The 18,368-nt window shown below is 44.6% G+C and overlaps 1 protein-coding gene across 5 annotated transcripts in view; it reads left to right on the plus strand.

The window, feature by feature from the left end:
- Positions 1-18,368, plus strand: part of RAI14 (retinoic acid induced 14) — a 143,102-nt gene that overhangs the window by 86,162 nt on the left and 38,572 nt on the right. The gene's annotated exons all lie outside the window — the stretch shown is intronic.

Genomic DNA, 18,368 nt, shown 5'->3' on the forward strand with positions numbered 1-18,368 from the left:
GGACAATGACCCAAAACATCAAGAAGCCCCAAGAAATGGATGGAAACAAAGCGCTAGAGAGTTTGGTCAGCAATGAGTCCGGATCTAAATCCCATTGATCACCCGTGGAGAGATCTTAAAATTGCTGTTGGGAGAAGATGTCTTCAGATAATGAGCGACTTGGAGCAGTCTGCAAAAGAAGAGTCCAAGGTTCCAGCTGAGAGGAGGAAGACGCTGATGGTTATAGGAAGCGATTGATTGCAGTTATTTATTCCAAAAGTTGCAACCAAATATTACGTTGAGGGGGACAACAATTTTGTCCGGCCCATTTTTGGAGTTTTTGTGTGAAATTATGTCCAATTTTCCTTTTTTTTTTTCTTTGTCCCAATACACACAAAGGGAATAAACCTGTGTATAACAAAACATGTGGAATTGCAATAATAATAATTGCAATAAATACTTCATTTTCTGGAACAATTTCAAGGGTGCCAGCACTTTCGGACATGATTTATATAATATCTAAAAAAAATTTATAGATGTAGTATATATGATTATATATTACAATGTATGTCTCCTTTATATTCAGAGCAGACATTACATTGATCAATCACATCTTTGCCAGAGGCCTCATGTCTGCACTATCATGGCCTAAGACAGGAAATCGCGGTGTCACTGAACCTGTCTGTGCTGAGAGTCTCTTAAAGGGGAATAGGGAGGTCTCCAGCAAATATTCTGAGCTGACAGCGGAGCGGGGGCGAATTATACAAACCAATTTGAAAACCATTTATTCTACAGTAAAAAAAAAAAAAAACACCGATGAAGGAAGCAAGATCGTCAATTAATGTTCAGCCATTGTCCACCAAAGATGCGCCTGTCTCTTTAAATATATTGCTCATACTACCGCCTCTCCAGCATTGATCGCTCTGATGTTTCCTACTCATGCCCACTAGTGTTGGTACCCAGCTTTCCCAGGCTCCTGGAAGGCACAGCTGCCTGGTTATGCAGTCACCAGAAAGCTGGAAAGTCAGGTGAGAAGTTACTGGAAGAGCTGTGGCCGGTAAAGGGTTGAATGGCGATCGCCAGGTCTGAGTGCGGAGAGTAGCGCTGACCTGGAGCCACTCCGTCATCATATTACCATTTTATTGCAAATTTTAAGTTGTAGTTTATCAGATGTAGCAGAGTTGGGTGTGTCAGATCCAGAAATGATGATGAAGAACACGCGTAAGAGCTGAGCTTGTCAGTGCTCAGAGCCGAGTTTGCCATCTGGCGCAACCCACGATCTCATCCTGATTGATATCCTCCATTATCTTAACTCAGAATGACAAATTCAGCTCTGCTGCATCTGTACTTTCATGTATGGAGCCGGTCTCGTGTTCCCGAGGAATGCTCGGAATTGCATCTCCTCCGTGAGTCATTGTAACAAATGCGCAGCTCCAAAGTCAGCTCAGACATACTCAGAAATAGCCTTAAATAGTAACACCAGACGTTACTCAATAGTTTTTTTTAGCCAGAATGTATCACTATGTTGAAACACTTTTGTAGCATTTTTTTCACATCCTGCTATTTTACTACTACGCTGCGGAGCTCTCGTCTTTAAGCATTGCTCCCGCCATTATAACGGGAACGTAACCTAAGATCGGGTCTTCAGAGGCTTCCCTGTACCCTCATGACTCAAAGGTCCGGCAGGAGAACCTCATTGTATGTGAAGACCATAGAACATGGTAGTACTGGGGAGAGCTCAGCAGGGGAGGGATGTGGGAGGAGTCACAGGGGACCGCCCACGAGGAGTTGGAGCTAGAAATCCAACAGCATTATTTCTCAGCCTTTTGGAATAAATACAAGTCTTACAGTTGCTCCCATAGTTGACTTGGTGCCACCGGACAAGGCTAGCAGTTTGGCATTTTAAGGTAAATGGGAATGGTCACTTGTCTGACTCCCCCCCACATCCTGTCATGGGTGTGTCACAAGTGACAGACAGTCGCCCTGCAGTGAGTTGTAGGAGATCTCTACGTTTGGCATTGCAGACACCTTTTTAGAGGCTGTCTCTAGGACCCAGTGGCTACCTTCCTCTGGCTAATTAAAACCCTGGCCTGGGTGTATAAATACCTGCTGTGTGAAAGAGAGAGGTGCCGGCGATATTCATTACTCCTTGTGAAGGCTTAAGCAAGAGCAGTACTTCTTCCTCTCTGGTGCCTGAGGACAAGTTTGCATTTGTCTGGAGTCCTCTAAAGCTAAGCAATCTCCCCCTGTTTGTCCTCCCTTGTTGTCTTTAGTGTTCAGTGGGGATCGACTAGTGCTCATCTCCTCCCTTTCCTAGCCTTGGCCAACGCCAGGGAAAGACAGGGCGAGGAACACGTGCGGCGATTGATGAAGGGCCAATATAGGGACGTCAGGGGAGACATTCTATCAGCCAGGAGGTCTCCACTCCCTCCTTTCCCTAGAGTCTGGGCTTCCTTTCCTTCTTCCCTTTGTGTTGCACTAAGTCTTTCCCACACCTTGCGTGACACATCCCTCCCGTAAAATGGTTAACCTATGATCACCATGAAATTACTCGCGGGTGGGAGCTTCTTTTCTGGATGAGCCAAATAGATTTTGAGCAGAGGTAGAATCTGAAGCTTCTTGGCCCCAATGCTAAATTTCCAACTTTTTGGGAGTATTTTGGAAATCTTGCATTTCAAGTTACTAAAAATTATAATGAGATCTTATGGTTTTTCCTTTTATTGTCCCTTTAAAAAGTTACACACAAGATCCTATAAAGTGCGCATAGCCTGGAACACGAAATAAAAGGAAAAACTGTAAGATCTCATTCTAATTGTAGTAACTGAAATACAAGATTTCGAAAATACTCCCAAATAGTTGGAAATGTTGCATTGGGGCCAACAAATTTCCAACTATCATGAGTCGTTAAAAGTATTGATCTTTTCATATGGGCCAAAGGAACCTGGTAACTCTTGGTTTGCAATTTTTTTTTTTTATACATTTCCAGGAGGAATAGCAGAGGAAGGGCACAAAAAAAGGAGTATAACACAGTGCAAGTATTTACTGAAGCCGGCAGAGTCAACCGCTCCCCTTTAAGGGATGCTATCCTAATCCAGCCATGTATGTGACGACATTAGGCCCATTTCATAATCTGGTTATGTACACCCACACCTCGTAAGGAGAAGAGACTTCTGGGTAATTCCCTTTAAGTCAACTCATTAGCTGCTGCTTGTTCAGAACATGACAGAAATCCCATATATAGGAAGCCCGTGCCACCCCTGCCAGTCTGTCCCTGCGAGATAGGACTGATGGGAAGTTCTCAAGGAAGAGCTCTCCACAACCCCGCTGCCTGCCCGGCGGAGGAGAGCGCAGGCTGCAGTGTACAGGAGGGTGGCGCGGGCCTGCAGGAGATTCAGGGGAACGAAACCGAACCAGAAGATTCCTCTATAGAGGTATGTAAAAAAATCAGTGAACTCCTGCTTGTAGGTTAGGAAACTGCTCACATGGCAATTCCCTTATATACATATGTTATCGAAATGTCTCCTCTTTCCAGTGCAGTTTATCCCTAGGTTTCCACCAAAAGACCCTGGTGTATACAGCAAATGTATGCCTAGGGCCCCATTCACCTTATACTCCTAGCATTACATGACCATGCAGCATGTGGTTGGGTCATTTCCAGGGAGAAGGAACAACTTTCTTCTTAGTTTTTGCTATGTCTTCTAGAGAAGGATTTTTGAATGTTCCTCCCCATGACATCCTTTATAGTCCAGTAAGGTATATGGACAAGTCATCAACCTTTTTTAAGATCATATGTAGAGGTGTATTATAATAGGTGTCCATCACCGGCCTCCTCATCCACCGGAGAAGTAACACCTAATAAGGAGGAGAGCCTCATTGTATATGTAAGTAGAGATTCCCTTAAATGGTAAGCGAGCTGAGCAGGGGAGGGATATGGGAGGAGACCACCTATGAGGAGTTAGTAACTGTGGGGGAAGCTTTAAGATCCGATTTGGAATGGTCTACTCAACCAATGGGACAGTTAAATCTAATAACTCGAAAGGAGAACCTCATTGTACATGCAGAGGAAGTAAAGCTTCCCCTGTAGGGTAAGAGATGAGCAGGGGAGGGATCAATGAGGAGGAAACCACCCATGAGGAGTTGGTAACTTTAGGAAGAGCTTTAAGCTAGATTTGGAACTGTATTACAGACCGCGTACATCACCGTCCTCTTCATCCCCCGGAGAAGAAACACATAATAATGAGAGCCTCATTGTATATGTAAGTAGATCTCTCCTTAAATGGTGAGAGAGATGAGCAGGGGAGGGATGTGGGAGGAGGCAGACGAGACCACCTATGAGGAGTTGGTAACTGTGGGAGAAGCTTTAAGATCCGATTTGGAATGGTCTACTCAACCAACGGGGAGGTTAAATTTAGTAGCTCGAAAGGAGAACCTCATTGTACATCGGGAGGAAGTAGAGCTTCCCCTATAGGGTGAGAGATGAGCAGGGGAGGGGTCAGAGGGGCGGAAACCACCCATGAGGAGTTGGTAACTTTGGGAAGAGCTTTAAACTAGATTTGGAACTATTATAGACCGCGTACATCACCGACCTCCTCAACCACCCGGTCAGTAATACATATAACTCTGCTTTGTGAATCCTTAGTATGTCACATTGTTATAGATTTCCATATTTTTATGGCGACATACATCCCATAAAAGTTGTAGAGCCGACGGGAAAATCCGGCATCTGCAATTAGTCACTATCAGCAAATTCTCTCTGAATGGTTCCCTTACTGCTTAGCAAGAATCACTTTATATGAAATTTTTATGTATATACAGAAATAGCTGAGTTCATCACATGTAGTTGAGCGGAGTACGTTAGGTGTTGATGCGTTTCCATTGGGTGTAGCTCACCGTAACTGTATTTTATGGTTTTACATAGGACTGCTTGTAGACTTATATTACGCTCAGCTGCTGCAAACTAAGTGAATTGTTATTTCTGTACTTCCTCTAATATCGGTGAGCGTCTCCTTTAAATTCAGAGGGTATAAGATAATGTGGAGAAGGACTATTGTTAGCAGTCACTTACAATTATTTAGTTTCCTGTTCATGTCTTATATTTGCTCTCTGTCCTTATCTCCTGACTCAGGATGTTGTCTGACCCTCCAAAATGTACAAGCTGCAGAGTGCGGAGCCTTGGAAGTGGCCGATAAGAGGACAGGAAATAGCGGAAGGGGAGCGGGGCGGAGAGTGATTGGGAATGTGCAGAGAATGGAACTGGATGGATAGTAGATGGGTATTTATTTTATTCGTTGATATAGCACCAACAGCTTTACAGACATCAGCATCACTGTCTCCATTGGGGCTCACAATCTACTTTTCCTATCAGTATGTCTTTAGGTAGATATTGGATAGGCCAGTTGTTAAATGGATACATATGAGCAGTGGGCGGCTAGGTGTGGACAGCTAGGTGTGAGCGGCGGGCGGGACGGGTGGCTAGGTGGGAGCAGTTGACAACTAGGTGGGAGCGGGGACGGGTGGCTAGGTGGGAGAAGTGGGCGGGACGGGCCTCTAGGTGGGAGTGGTGGACGACTAGGTGTGGGCAGCTAGGGTGGGAGCGGGACGGGTGGCTAGGATGGGAGCGGGGCGGTGGGCGGGATGGGTGGCTAGGTGGTAGCAACGGGCGGAGAGAGATGTTTGTCTGATTTGTACAGTGCTGTGGAATATGCTCTACAGAAATATAATTATTTTATAGACCGATATAGATGGATATGAGGTTTTATATTTGTAGCCCTCTTGTGTGGAGATACTGGTCATGTGTGCACTATGTGGCAGTATTAGCTGGATTCTGTTTGCATTTACTACATAGCCATGTTATGGGGTAATATTTGGGCAGTGAATGGCAGTATTGTAGGGTGTTATATGGAGGTATCATTGTATGGGAGTGTTCAGATGTAAATCTTTAGATAATATCTACTGATATATGGAAGCACTTTCTACAAATGTAGACTGGTCCCATTACCCAGGGTCCCAATTTACTACAAATCCTCCCCATTATTACCTCTAGTCTATGAGGAAATAAATTACTCAATAGCGCCACCACAGGAGGAATCAGGTTCTGCACTGCTTTGTAGATTGTTCATCAGCTCATGTTGTGGTCGTCGTCTCCCCTGACTGTTCTCGTGTACACGATGAATGTAGTGGGTGTAGCTGCAACGTTAGGGCTGGGGAAATAATTACAGGGAAGAGAATTTGGGAATATTTTGGAAATCTTGCATTTCAGTTACTAAGATTAGAATGAGATCTGATGTTTTTTCCTGTTATTTCGTGTTCCTGGCTATGTGCACTTTATAGGATCTTGTGGGTAACTTATTAAAGGGACAATATACCTAAACTTAAAAACTTTTCTCTAGGTTCAACATTTTATGGGAGGCCAAATGTGCTGCATCATAAGAGGTATAAAGCTGCTATACACAGACTCAATAATAGATGTATATTGGGGAATTGTTGTTTATGCAATTTCCTTTTCCGCATAATCATCCTGTATGAAGTGCGAAGACAGAAAGTAGAGGAAAGCTGCCAATTCCCGGAGAGCTCAGGAAACGTGTGCATTGTCTGCAGCACGGCGGAGCGCCACCCAGAGGATTTCCTAGTAGCCACAGGATAGAAACTCCCTAATATTTGTACACAGCACTTGTGAGTGAGCGCGGCTGCCCAGAACTCTCTCCACTCCACGAAATGCTGTATATTTATAGAAGACCTCGTCCTGCATAGTCTTGACGGATTCCATCTCCTGATCTATCGGAGGATCCGACTTCTGCTCTGTTAATCTCCGGTCGGCGCGGTGTAAACGCCACCTCCGGTCGGCGCGCAGTCTGGATTTACAGAAATTCTTTTTTTTCCTCCGACACAATGGACTCCTAACAGCGTGAAGTCATGTAAGGACACTTTCCGGATGCTTCTTGATTACTGGGCTGTTTGTTTGCTATGACGCTTCCATCTTTTAATGGGCTGCCAGATGGTCTTCACTGGAGTCTGCGTGTGTCAGCTCTATCCCGACCATTCATCCTCCCGGGACTACGATACATTACATCAGAATTTACCATTACAACAATCAGGATCTTAGTGGATCCCGGCCATATGCTTGAGTCATCTGTTCCATAAAACCTGTATCGATTTGCGCTTCCTACATACCAAACATTGTAGTCTTTACCCTCTCGTTATTCGCCTTATTTGGCTTCATAACTTTGGGGTAGGGGGTTTGCGTCAGTAAACGGACACCGGGATGACTTGGAGAGGTTTTCAGGCTCCTAAGAAAAAATTGTCAAGAAAAGTCAACTTCAATGTGTAGGAGCCTCTGTGACGGGAGATGGGCCCCGGACACACTTGTGACCTGACCCCAATCCTCATGGGAAGTCTAGGATGTAATGCGGGGGCAAAAGTTAAACAACGGCTTCCATTAGGCAAATCCCTTAAGGAGTACTCTGTGTATTAAGGGGCGACCTCCAGGGCTCCTCTAGAACCTATCAAGATACTCAAGACTAATATTGTAAAAATACAAACTGCTAAATTACTGAAAATCTTATCTGGACTGTAGGAACTGGAACTACTCGAAGAGTCTTAGTAAAACATCCCTTATACGCAGCCACAAACCTAATGAAAATCTTATATGATCCGACTCTGGATCAAAGACAAATCTGTGTTTTAAGATCTCCTTTACTTTGCAGAATTTGCTTTTCTCTTCTTGTAGATCATTCACTCTTACATGGGATTTCTAATATGGGAAAACACACTTTTAAATTCCCCGAGTTAATGGGAGATCATCCTCCCAGACCAATGTCAGTCAGTTTGAGCAGAATAAACCTACAAAAAGTGTCTTTCTCCTCTTGGAGGACCCAGCATTACGTAGGTGGCCTGATGATTGCAATGGACTTTGTGTAATACCTCATTTCACCTACTGTGGGGCTGCAGGAGAATCAGACTTAACTTTTGGGTTTCATCACAGATTTTAGTTGATCACAGCTCCCCCATTTTTTTTTTTGGACCTCTATAAAGGGGTTATCCTTGACTTAGGGTTTTTTTCCTATTGGGCAAAGGGCTTACTGTAAGATAGTTGCTCACTACGATCTGTTCTGGTTCTTCTCCTTCTTCCAGTGACATGTCGACAGAGCAGCTCCTTTTCTTCTGCTCGGCGGTGTTGATGGGATGTCTGTCGATGTCAGATTGACAGCCGGCTCAGTCTAATGCAGCGGGAAGCCGGCTGTCAATCAGCATGACGTCGGCAGTGCCGCCTAGTCAATGAAGTGTAAGAGGAAGAGCTGCTCTTTTGACGTGAAGCCAAAGGAAGTAGGAGAGTCTCTGTCTGTGCTGTGAAGTAGGTGTCACGGGTGTGTCAGAGGTCACAAGCAGTCACCCTGCAGTTGGTTGCAGGAGATCTCTACGTTTGGCATTGCAGACATCTTCTTAGATGAGAGGCTGTCTCTAGGACCTAGTGGCTACCTCCCTCTGGTAATTAGCTCCCTGGCCTGGGTGTATATATACCTGGTGTGTCTGAGAGGGAGGTGCCGGCTATATTCATTTCTACTTGTGAAGGCTTACCAAGAGCAGTACTTCGTCCTCTCTGGAGCTTGAGGCCGAGTTTGCATTTGTCTGGAGTTATCTAAAGCTTAGCATTGTCTCCGTTTGTCTACCCTTGTTGTCTATAGAGTTTAGTAGAGATCGACTAGCGCTCATCTCTTCCCATCCCTAGCCTTAGCCATACGCCATGGAATGACAGGGCGAGGCATGCATGCGGCGATTTGTGAAGAGGCAATATATGGAAGGTAGTTGAGACAGGGTAAAACCAGATCAGACTAGGAGGTCTCCACTTCCCCCTTTCCCTAGTGTCTGGGCTCCCTTTCCCTCTTCCCTCTGTGTTGCACTAAGTCTTTCCCACACCTAGCATGTCCTTAGCCCAATAGAAAAAAAAACCCTATGTCCTGGATAATTCCTTTTCATGAAAAGGGGTTGGAAGATGTTAACCTCACTTAATTCAAAAAAATATAAGAAGTGATAACCATCATCGATCCTCCTACGAGTCCAGTTAAGACGTATACCTGGTCCCTACTGGTCTTTGCCTATCTGATCCGGTATCGACATGGCGGAAATTCCAGGAATAAGCCACTCTGACCCTCACTGGTCGCTTCGATGACCCACCTTAGCTAGGAGCTGGCAGAGTGGGCATTTCCTGCCATTTGCATTGTGTGGAGACAAGACCAAGTGGTTAAGATTAGCAGGGAGCAAGTAGGAACCTTATCAGTTGGTCATGTCTAATATGTAGCCAACAGTCTTGGTGTCCTCCTTAAGAACAGTGGTGTCGTTGTTCCAGATTTCTGGTTTTTCATCCATTTCACTCCAAAATTCCCTCCGCAATCTCATGGAGTGTGTTTTTGAGCTCTCCCCTCAATAGTGGCGCCATCGTTCCGATGTAGGGCATTGGTTTCGCTGGTAGGATCCATTAGTGTCGGAGTTCACGTATGTCTTCACGGCATGTAACGTGTTAAATGTGCCCTTTGTCTGAACTGGAATGTTTGGCGTAAATCATCCTTCCCCACTAGGTTTCATAGCCTGGATGTCACTAGAGAGCTCCCTGCTTGTGAGTTATAGCTCTCCGAGGGGCTCTTCTCCATTCTCATCCCCACCCATTACAGCACATTTGTTACAGATGATTCACGGCTCCAGACGTAAGCTACAAAACCATTGCCACATGTACTGGAATATGCCGGGGATAGGAGATAGACTCCCTGGCAGTCATGCTGACTACATCCATATCTACTGTTATTACAGCTGAGGACGTATGGCAATATTCACTTATCTGGAGCGAAATCTGAAAATAATGCATTATTATAGTGATGCCGAGCGCTGAGGTCCAAGGCTTTACATGATCCACGTTGCGCGCTTGTTAGTACTCAAAATAGTAAGCAAAAATTGGTGAAATATAGAATACAGGGCTCCGAGATGAAATTGTTGAGATTAGGCTGGGACTTTCTGCTGGGAGAGGGGGAGAAAGAGCAGCCTTACTACAGATTAGGCTTTGATCTGTTCACATGGCAGCTCCATTGTCAAATATACATGAGGAGGGGACTGTCCTGTCCTATGAAAACATTAGACATTCGATATATTACTGGCAGCTTGAGCTCGATATTTTTCTTTCAATTATTGAGGGTGTTGCTAAATAGTCACTTTGGTGGTAGATGATGGAGTTTTCTAAGCTTTAGTTACATAGACAAGATTTTTTTTTGCCACATTCTGATGAATGGCGATCAGGCTGTGACTTTCCGCTGGGAGAGGGGAAGAAAGAGCTGCCTCGTTTACAGACTAGAGTCTGAACTTTTCACATGGCAGCTATACATAAAGTGGAGCATCTTCTAATATGAAATGGTTAGGCTTTTGGTAGATTATTGTAAATCCATCTGCATGATGTTCTGTTTCTTTTTTTTGTTTGTTTATTGGGGGGTTTTTTTTTGTATCCTATTGAGACATCTGGTAAGTGCAGTCACATCTGTGGTTGGTGATGTCTAACATTGAGTTTTCCTAAGGTTCAATTACGTAGACAAGATTTTTGCTGGATACCAATGAATGGCTGGATTTAATTAGTGCTTGAGATCAGGCTGTGACTTCCTGCTATGAGAGGGGAAGAAAGAGCAGTTTAAAGAAGTTGTCCATTACTTTAGATTACCCCCCCCCCCCCCCCCCCTCCCAATGTATCCCCCTGGGGCCCCTAAGGATTTTTGCAAATACCTTACGTTGCTTTTTCTGCCTGTGAGCGGCGCTATCGGTGGCCGCTCACAGGCATCACGTGACCCCGCGCTGACGTCACAAGTAAGGCGTGACTCGGCACTGGGGTCCCCGCGGTGGCTGCTGGGTTGTGGGCGGGGTTACCCCCGCGTCTCACCCAGTATCCACCGCGCGCTTTCCCAATGAAAGGGGAGAGGCAGAGCGCGCGGTGAATGCCGGGTGTGACGTGCGGGTAACCCTGCCCATAGCCTGGCATCCACCATGGAACCAGGAAGAAAAGGACCCCCGGCTGCTGCCAGCACTTGTCGTGACATCAGCGGATATCAGAGCCGGCTGCAGCCGGGGGTCACGTGATGCCTGTGAGCAGCCACCGATAGCGCCGCTCACAGGCATTTTCTGCAATGTAAGGTAATTACAAAAATCCTTAAGGGCCCAGGGGGGATACATTGGGGAGGTAATCTAAAGTACTGGACAACCCCTTTAATTTACAGATTACACTCTGATCTGGAATCCAAGGGGTAACGTTTCTCCTTGTGGAGAATGACATGCCAAGGCTGGCATGCCAATTTGAGGAGACTTTTAAGCCTTGCAATGCTCCTCTGGGAAATTAAATATTCAAATTGCCTCTTTAGAGAGGAAGAGGACTAAAAGTCTAGCGCCACCTTTTTAATGTAGCAATCCTAAAAGTCTATATTCACCCTTTAACAAGCCCTGACTCATGGCTTAAAATGAAAACCAAACCAGAATCTCAATTTGCAGACAGTGTTTTTGTTTGCTGCCCCTCATCAGTGCAAAGTGTGAGAACTGGTTTGGCTAGGTGAGGGGCGTCTGACCATGATCCAAGAGGAATTATTCACTTGACAGCTACAGTGTCATATATAACATACAGATAAATAACCAGTCATCTGGTATAAAAATGTTAAGATTTCGATAGATTACTGGCAGTCCTGTCTCTCGACTTACCATATTATGCTCCTCAATATTGAGGCATCTCTCAAATGTAAGAGCTGAAGGTGATGTCTAGCATTGGTAGATTTTCCTAAACTTCAGTTACATAGACAAGATTACAAAAGCAAGATTTTTGACACATACTGATGGGTGGCTGGGTGACTTAGTGCTTGAGATTCAGCTGAGACTTCCCTCTGTGAGAGGGGTAGAAAGAGCAGCATCATTTACAGACTAAACTCTGTAGGTGTCTACACTGTCAGATATAGGTTTGTAGTTTATTAAAAGAGACGTCCACTATTGGACAGCCCCTTATTAATGAACCTGGGGAGGTGAGAAAAAAGAGAAACTCCCCAACCGGACAAGTGCTGCTCCTCCATAGTTGGCGCTTCTGCTGCTGTGGCATAAAGGTCCATGCAACCCCAGGAATTAATCAGTGACAGGCTACCTAATGGCAAATATCTGTGAAAACATAGCATAAACAGGAGCTCGGAATGAGACTAGTCACCACACTGGTGGGCCCCTGCCATCTTCTCCCCAACCAAGTTAGAAACCTGTAGGTCTAAGGGGTAACGTTTCTTCTTGTTCAGAGTGACATGCCAGAGTAAGGAGACTTTTAGGCCATGCAATGCTCCTCTGGGATATATGCATATTTAAAGAAGTATGGAGGCAGGAAGATATTGAGTGATAGTAAGCAAAGATCTTGAAAACTATGAGGAACTGATATATAAAAAGTATAACGCAAAATGTATGTTTGGTAAACTGCCCCTTTAAATCTTGGACCAGTTACAATATGTTCCACTCTGTAGTGTGATTCCAGTCCGCCAGGGGTATAAACTTTTGCATCTCGTCTAGTTATCCATTAATTCCATAAATATGTGACCTGCCTGCCGGGTTTACGCAGCTGTCACCAAGAATTTTTTTTCGGGATCTTAGCCGGCCGCTTGCAGTGCAGGTAACCCCTGCCAGAGAATGTGGCTCCTCCCGGTCTCAAGTGTCCCTGTGTGTTCGGTATTAATTATTATTAGAGCCGTGTTTACCATCCAGATAAAAGAAAGGCAGGTAGATGTAAGGAATGTCAAGAATGCAAGGACTAGACAAGATTCCCATGAAGGGTGACTGGTCATCAGGACAGAGGTCGCTTGGGACATAGTCTGTACTCTTGGGTGTCGTGTAGAACATCTGCAGAAGGACTGTCTAGGGCAGAAGATGGATGCAGGTCCTCCTGATGAGACCTGCATCTACTACACCCCACTAAACTGTCCATAGTTGGTTAGATAGGTCCTTGACTTATCTGTTTCCAGAAGCTGAGAATTAGAAGAACGGTCTATTTTCTCTGGAGTTTCTCCATTTTTGGTGCCTAGCCAAACAGGTGTGGAATAAGTTGGGTGTTGCGGATAGGCATGGCTCAACGGAACGGGGAGTGGGTGAGGGGGGCTGTTCTCACAAGAAGCCTTTTGATAAATCCTACCCATGTATGTTTTGGATTATTTATTTTAATTTTCCTTTTATTGGTCCCTCGAGGAAACTCCTCAGTACACCAAAAAGACCAAAATGTCTCTCTTGTTCCTGCCCTTTAGACCTTTTTAGAGGATGGACAGTGTGTACTGGGTTGCAGAACATAAATGGATCACACATGAAAAATCGGAAAGGACTCCACGACTAGTTAATGCCACCGCACGCCAGTCCAGGAGAGGAGGACTTATCGCTCTTTTAACGAAGAGGATGGGTCTACACAGACTTTGTGACATAGCTTACACTCGTTGGGGTCTGTGCCCCTTCCGGGTGGTGTGATTAACAGGGAAGGTGCCAACAAATGGTGAAGGACACCCCCTTATTTTTTTGACTGGTCAAAAGGCAAGATCTGTGTCCAGATGTCCTATCTTTTGGTCTTCTGGAGCCATTTAGACTTCTGCCATTGGTAGACTCCCTTTTTTAAAGGGTTTGTACGAGATTAGAAAAAAACCTCTTGTTTGTGTCTTTTATTGCAACTCGGTCCTATTGAAATTGCTAGGCCCCCAGAGACTAAGAAGTCTGAGTTTGATCTGTGGGTATATGTTATTATCCCGTTTCATCTATACTTTCTGGCAGTAAAACGGGGAAATCATGAAGTTTCCCGTCTTCTGATGAGATGACTGCTTGTTCTGTCCCATTCTATATGGCTAAGCTGCAGAAAACAGAAGAGACCAGTGTGAGAATTGCAACATTTCACGACTTATTAAATCAGTTTTTTAGGATTTTGATGGCATTTCATCAGGATATGTAGAGACCCGGAATAGCACTGCCCCATGCACTGTGTAGTGGTCGTTCTCAGGTACTGCAACTCTGCTCCTATTAAAGTGAATGTGATCTGATTTGCAGTACTGAAAACTGCCATTACAAAGTGCATGGAGCTGTGCGATACCAGCTCTTTACTCTGACTGCCGCAGAATCTGCAAACAGCTGATCTATGGGGGTGCAAGACCCCGAACCAATCGGATATAGATGGCCTATCCTAAGCATATAATGTTTAATATGCTCCTACCCCAATAAGGACCCAGTGGGCTCTGGATTCCTCTGAGGATCTTTTGGCTCACATTGACCCCTAAGATATTATTTATGATCATTGATGCCATGCTTCCTCTCAATATGGTCCATGGCCATAAAATAGTCCGCGCCGCAGGTATGTACGGAAACATCGGAGTAACTGGATAATTGCTTCCATCCTGGATTTCTGGTCCGGTCCAGCCCTTGGAAAGGCTTCAGTCATTTAATAACTTTCCTCAAATAAACTTTCTGCAGGAGGAAACCTGGAAATCATGTGCACACAAGTCTCCCAAACCAAAAAATTGCTCAAATTTTATTGGCAGAAACCACACAAGTCGATTCCTCGGGACGCGGCAGGATAATAGAAATGTACAAGTCTACGGTTTACACACAGCTGCTTCAAAGCTGTTCTGGTTTCCAGAAGTTTCATCTTTTCAGCTACTGATTTTTGTTATTCTTTTATAGAAAGTTTCCATCCTGATTGAGTCTAGTCCCTTTAACCCCTTCAGGACCCAGCCTATTTTGACCCTAAAGACCTTGGCATTTTTGTCAATTCTGACCAGTGTCCCTTTTACGAAGTAAAAACTCTGGAACACTTCAACGGATCCTAGCGATTCTGAGATTGTTTTTTCGTGACATATTGGGCTTCATGTTAGCATTAAATTTAGGTCGATTAAGATTTGCGTTTATTTGTGAAAAAATCAAAAATATGGGAAAAATTTTGAAAATTTCGCAATTTTCTAATTTGTAATTTTTATTCTGCTAAACCAGAGAGTGATGTGACACAAAATAGTTAATAAATAACATTTCCCACATGTCTACTTTACATCAGCACAATTTTGGAAAAAAAAAAATTTTGGTAGGAAGTTTGAAGGGTTCAAAGTTCATCAGCAATTTATCTTTTTTCCAGCAAAATTTACAAAACCATTTTTTTTAGTGACCACATCACATTTGAAGTCCCATTGAGGGGTGTACATGACAGAAAACACCCAAAAGTGACACCATTCCAAAAACTGCACCCCTCAAGCTACTCAAAACTACATTCAAGAAGATTATTAACCCTTCAGGTGCATCACAGGAACTAAAGCAACATGGAAGAAAAAAATGAACATTTTAATTTTTCTAACAAAAATTTTCTTTTAGCCTAAATTTTTTAATTTCCCCATGGGTAACAGGATAAAATGCATCCTAAAATTTGTTGGGCAATTTCTCCTGAGTACACTGATACCTCATATGTGGTCATAAACCACTGTTTGGGCGCACGGCAGGGCTCAGAAGGGAAGGAGCGCCCCTGATGTGCCTAAACAGTGGAGCTCCCCCACAAGTGACCCCATTTTGGAAACTAGACCCCCCAAGGCACCTATCTAGATGCATAGTGAGCACTTGGAACCCCCAGGTGCTTCACAAATTAATCCGTAAAAATAAAAGTGTTTTTTTTTCCACTTTTTCATTTTTACGAATCAATTTGTGAAGCACCTGGGGGTTCCAAGTGCTCACTATGCATCTAGATAGGTGCCTTGGGGGTCTAGTTTCCAAAATGGGGTCACTTGTGGGGGAGCTCCACTGTTTAGGCACATCAGGGGCTCTCCAAACGCAACATGGTGTCCGCTAACAATTTGAGCCGATTTTCCATTCAATTTGTTAGCGGACACCATGTCGCGTTTGGAGGGATGGTATTGGAGAATGGCAGAATTAAAGGGGTTGTCCAGGGCTTTGATGATCTATCCTTAGCATAAGTCCTCTAATATTAGATTTGTTGGGGGGGGATCTAGCACCCGATCACCTCTTACCAGGGCCCACTGCAGCCCTGAAGTATGGAGCTGCAACACCATAGCTCCACACACAGTGTAGTGGTCGTACTCTGGTACTGCAGCTCTACTCCTATTGAAGTGAATGTTATCTGAGCCACAGTACCCTAGACTGTCCACTACACAGTGTACTTAGCCTTGATGTTCTGGTTCTGCACACTGGCTGTCCCGAAACCTGCTTAAAACTGATCTCCTCCTATCTAATATTGATGACCTATCCTAAGGATAGGCCATCAGTATCAAAATCCAGAACCCCCCCCCCTTTGAAATATTTTAAATATTGTAGCTCTTACACCTCCCGGCTCCCACTAAAGAACACAATAGAGTGACACTTCTCATGAGTGAGCTGTGCAAAGCCAAACTTTGTTGTATAGAATGAGGCAGGATGATCAGAGTAATCTCATTCTCATAAGAAGGTGGACGAGTAGTGTAGACTTTTTGTTTTTTTGTTCCTGTAGCCCTACCACCTTGATGGAGAACACCCCCCTCCACAGAAGAAACCATCCAGGGGAAGATTCGGCAGCACACTACACCTCCCACTACAGCACACAATAGACTGACACTTTTTATGAGTGAGCTGTACAAAACCAAGCTTTGCTGTATAGAATGAGGCAGGATGAGCAGAGTAATCTCATTATTAGTAGAAGGTGGACGAGTGGTGTAGATGGTGGTTTTTTTTTTTTTTTTTTTTTTTTTTGTTCCTGTAGCCATGCCACCTTTTATAGGGAATGATCCCTCCACAAAAGATACCATCCAGAGGAAGATTTGGCAGCACACTGGAGATTCGTCAGCACTTCCAGGAGTCTGGGAGGTCTCTCCTTTTTCCGAGAATCTCCCAAACATTTTCATAGAGTTGACAAGTATACTTTTTTGCTTATCTGCTGTGTTACTTATGGGGATCCCATACTTGTTGTAACAAGATGACATCCAAAACTCTGGCTGCAAACAGTCGTCGCTGAGTTTTCCCAGATTATCCGGTTGGATAGTGGTTCTGCTGGAAGTTTAGGACCTTCGTTCATTGGGACATTCTGACATTACAGCCTTTTAATGGGAACATTAGGCCTGTGTATACCATATGTTATTAACATCCATCAGAACAATGGGACGATATCTCAGCTGTGAGGTGACGGCTGCAAATGAGCAGGAACATCTCACGAGCTGAAGCGGCACAGATTCCTGAAAGAGAGAGGGGTCTGCTGAGTGTCATCCAGGGGGGAAAGAGACATTAGGGGCCCAGTACATCCCCCGTGGCACATAAATACGTACGTACATACACACATACATACATAACACACAAATATACACATCTACATGAGTATATAATGTACATCATAGTAGTGACATCCACAGTACAGACCTCCCACCCCCCAAAAAAAGTGATGGTCACAGTATCTCTTAAATTAGGGACATACACAGTGCCCCCATAACAGTGGCATCTACTGTGTTCCCCTAACAATTACATCCATAGATGGCTCCATAACACTGACATCCACAGTGGACCCACAGCAGGAGCATCAACAGTGCCGCCGTAATAGTGACATCCAGTGTGCTCCCATAACTGTGACATCCATGGTGCCCCCCCATAGCAGTATCATCAGCAGTGCCTCCATAACGGTGATATCTAAAAAAAATCCTGCATAATAGTGACAAACCATAGTGGCCCCATCACAGTGAATGCCCCTGGAATAGGGACACAGTAACTGTATCAGTGCCCCATATAAGAACAGCCATGTTGCCCTCATACCAGCAACAGTGCCCCCCAAACCAGCAACAGACACATTACCACCATAAAAATGACAGACCTATGTCCCTATAACTGGAGCAGACACAGCACCTATACAATAGTGTCTCCATAATACTGAGTGCCACATTGCCCTGTGTACGGTGCCCATTACAGTACCCCTTGACTTACTGGGGTATGTATGTGTAAATGTAGGAACTATTATCAGGACTTTCTCATCAACGAGCATTAGAGATTTCTGGCATACTGTGGAGCCTTCACTTACATAGCCATTATGCTGGAGCTGCCTTGGAGGTTCACTTATGGGGTATGTGTAATGGCCGGCTGTCAGCACATACAGGCCCATCTCAGGAGACAGCTGCACTCACTTCTTGTAGTATCTTTCCTTATGTGCTTTGTGCTGCCTTCATTGCATTATGTATGTCCAGTAATGTATGGAAATGCTGCGCAGTGCTTGCGATCCGTGCTCTCACCTAGCACTGCCGCCATGGACTTCATCACTGCGGAGCTCCCCTATGTTATAGCGATTTGTGTTGGGTGTCAGGTACATGCAGCCTTGTATATAGTGAGTGGATTATACGGATTGTGATAGCCCTTAACGAACCAATCTTCTGTTG

Source organism: Phyllobates terribilis, unplaced genomic scaffold (assembly GCF_046119375.1).
Source record: "Phyllobates terribilis strain yellow unplaced genomic scaffold, ASM4611937v1 Scaffold_1__5_contigs__length_1240528914, whole genome shotgun sequence".
NCBI lineage: Eukaryota > Metazoa > Chordata > Amphibia > Anura > Dendrobatidae > Phyllobates > Phyllobates terribilis.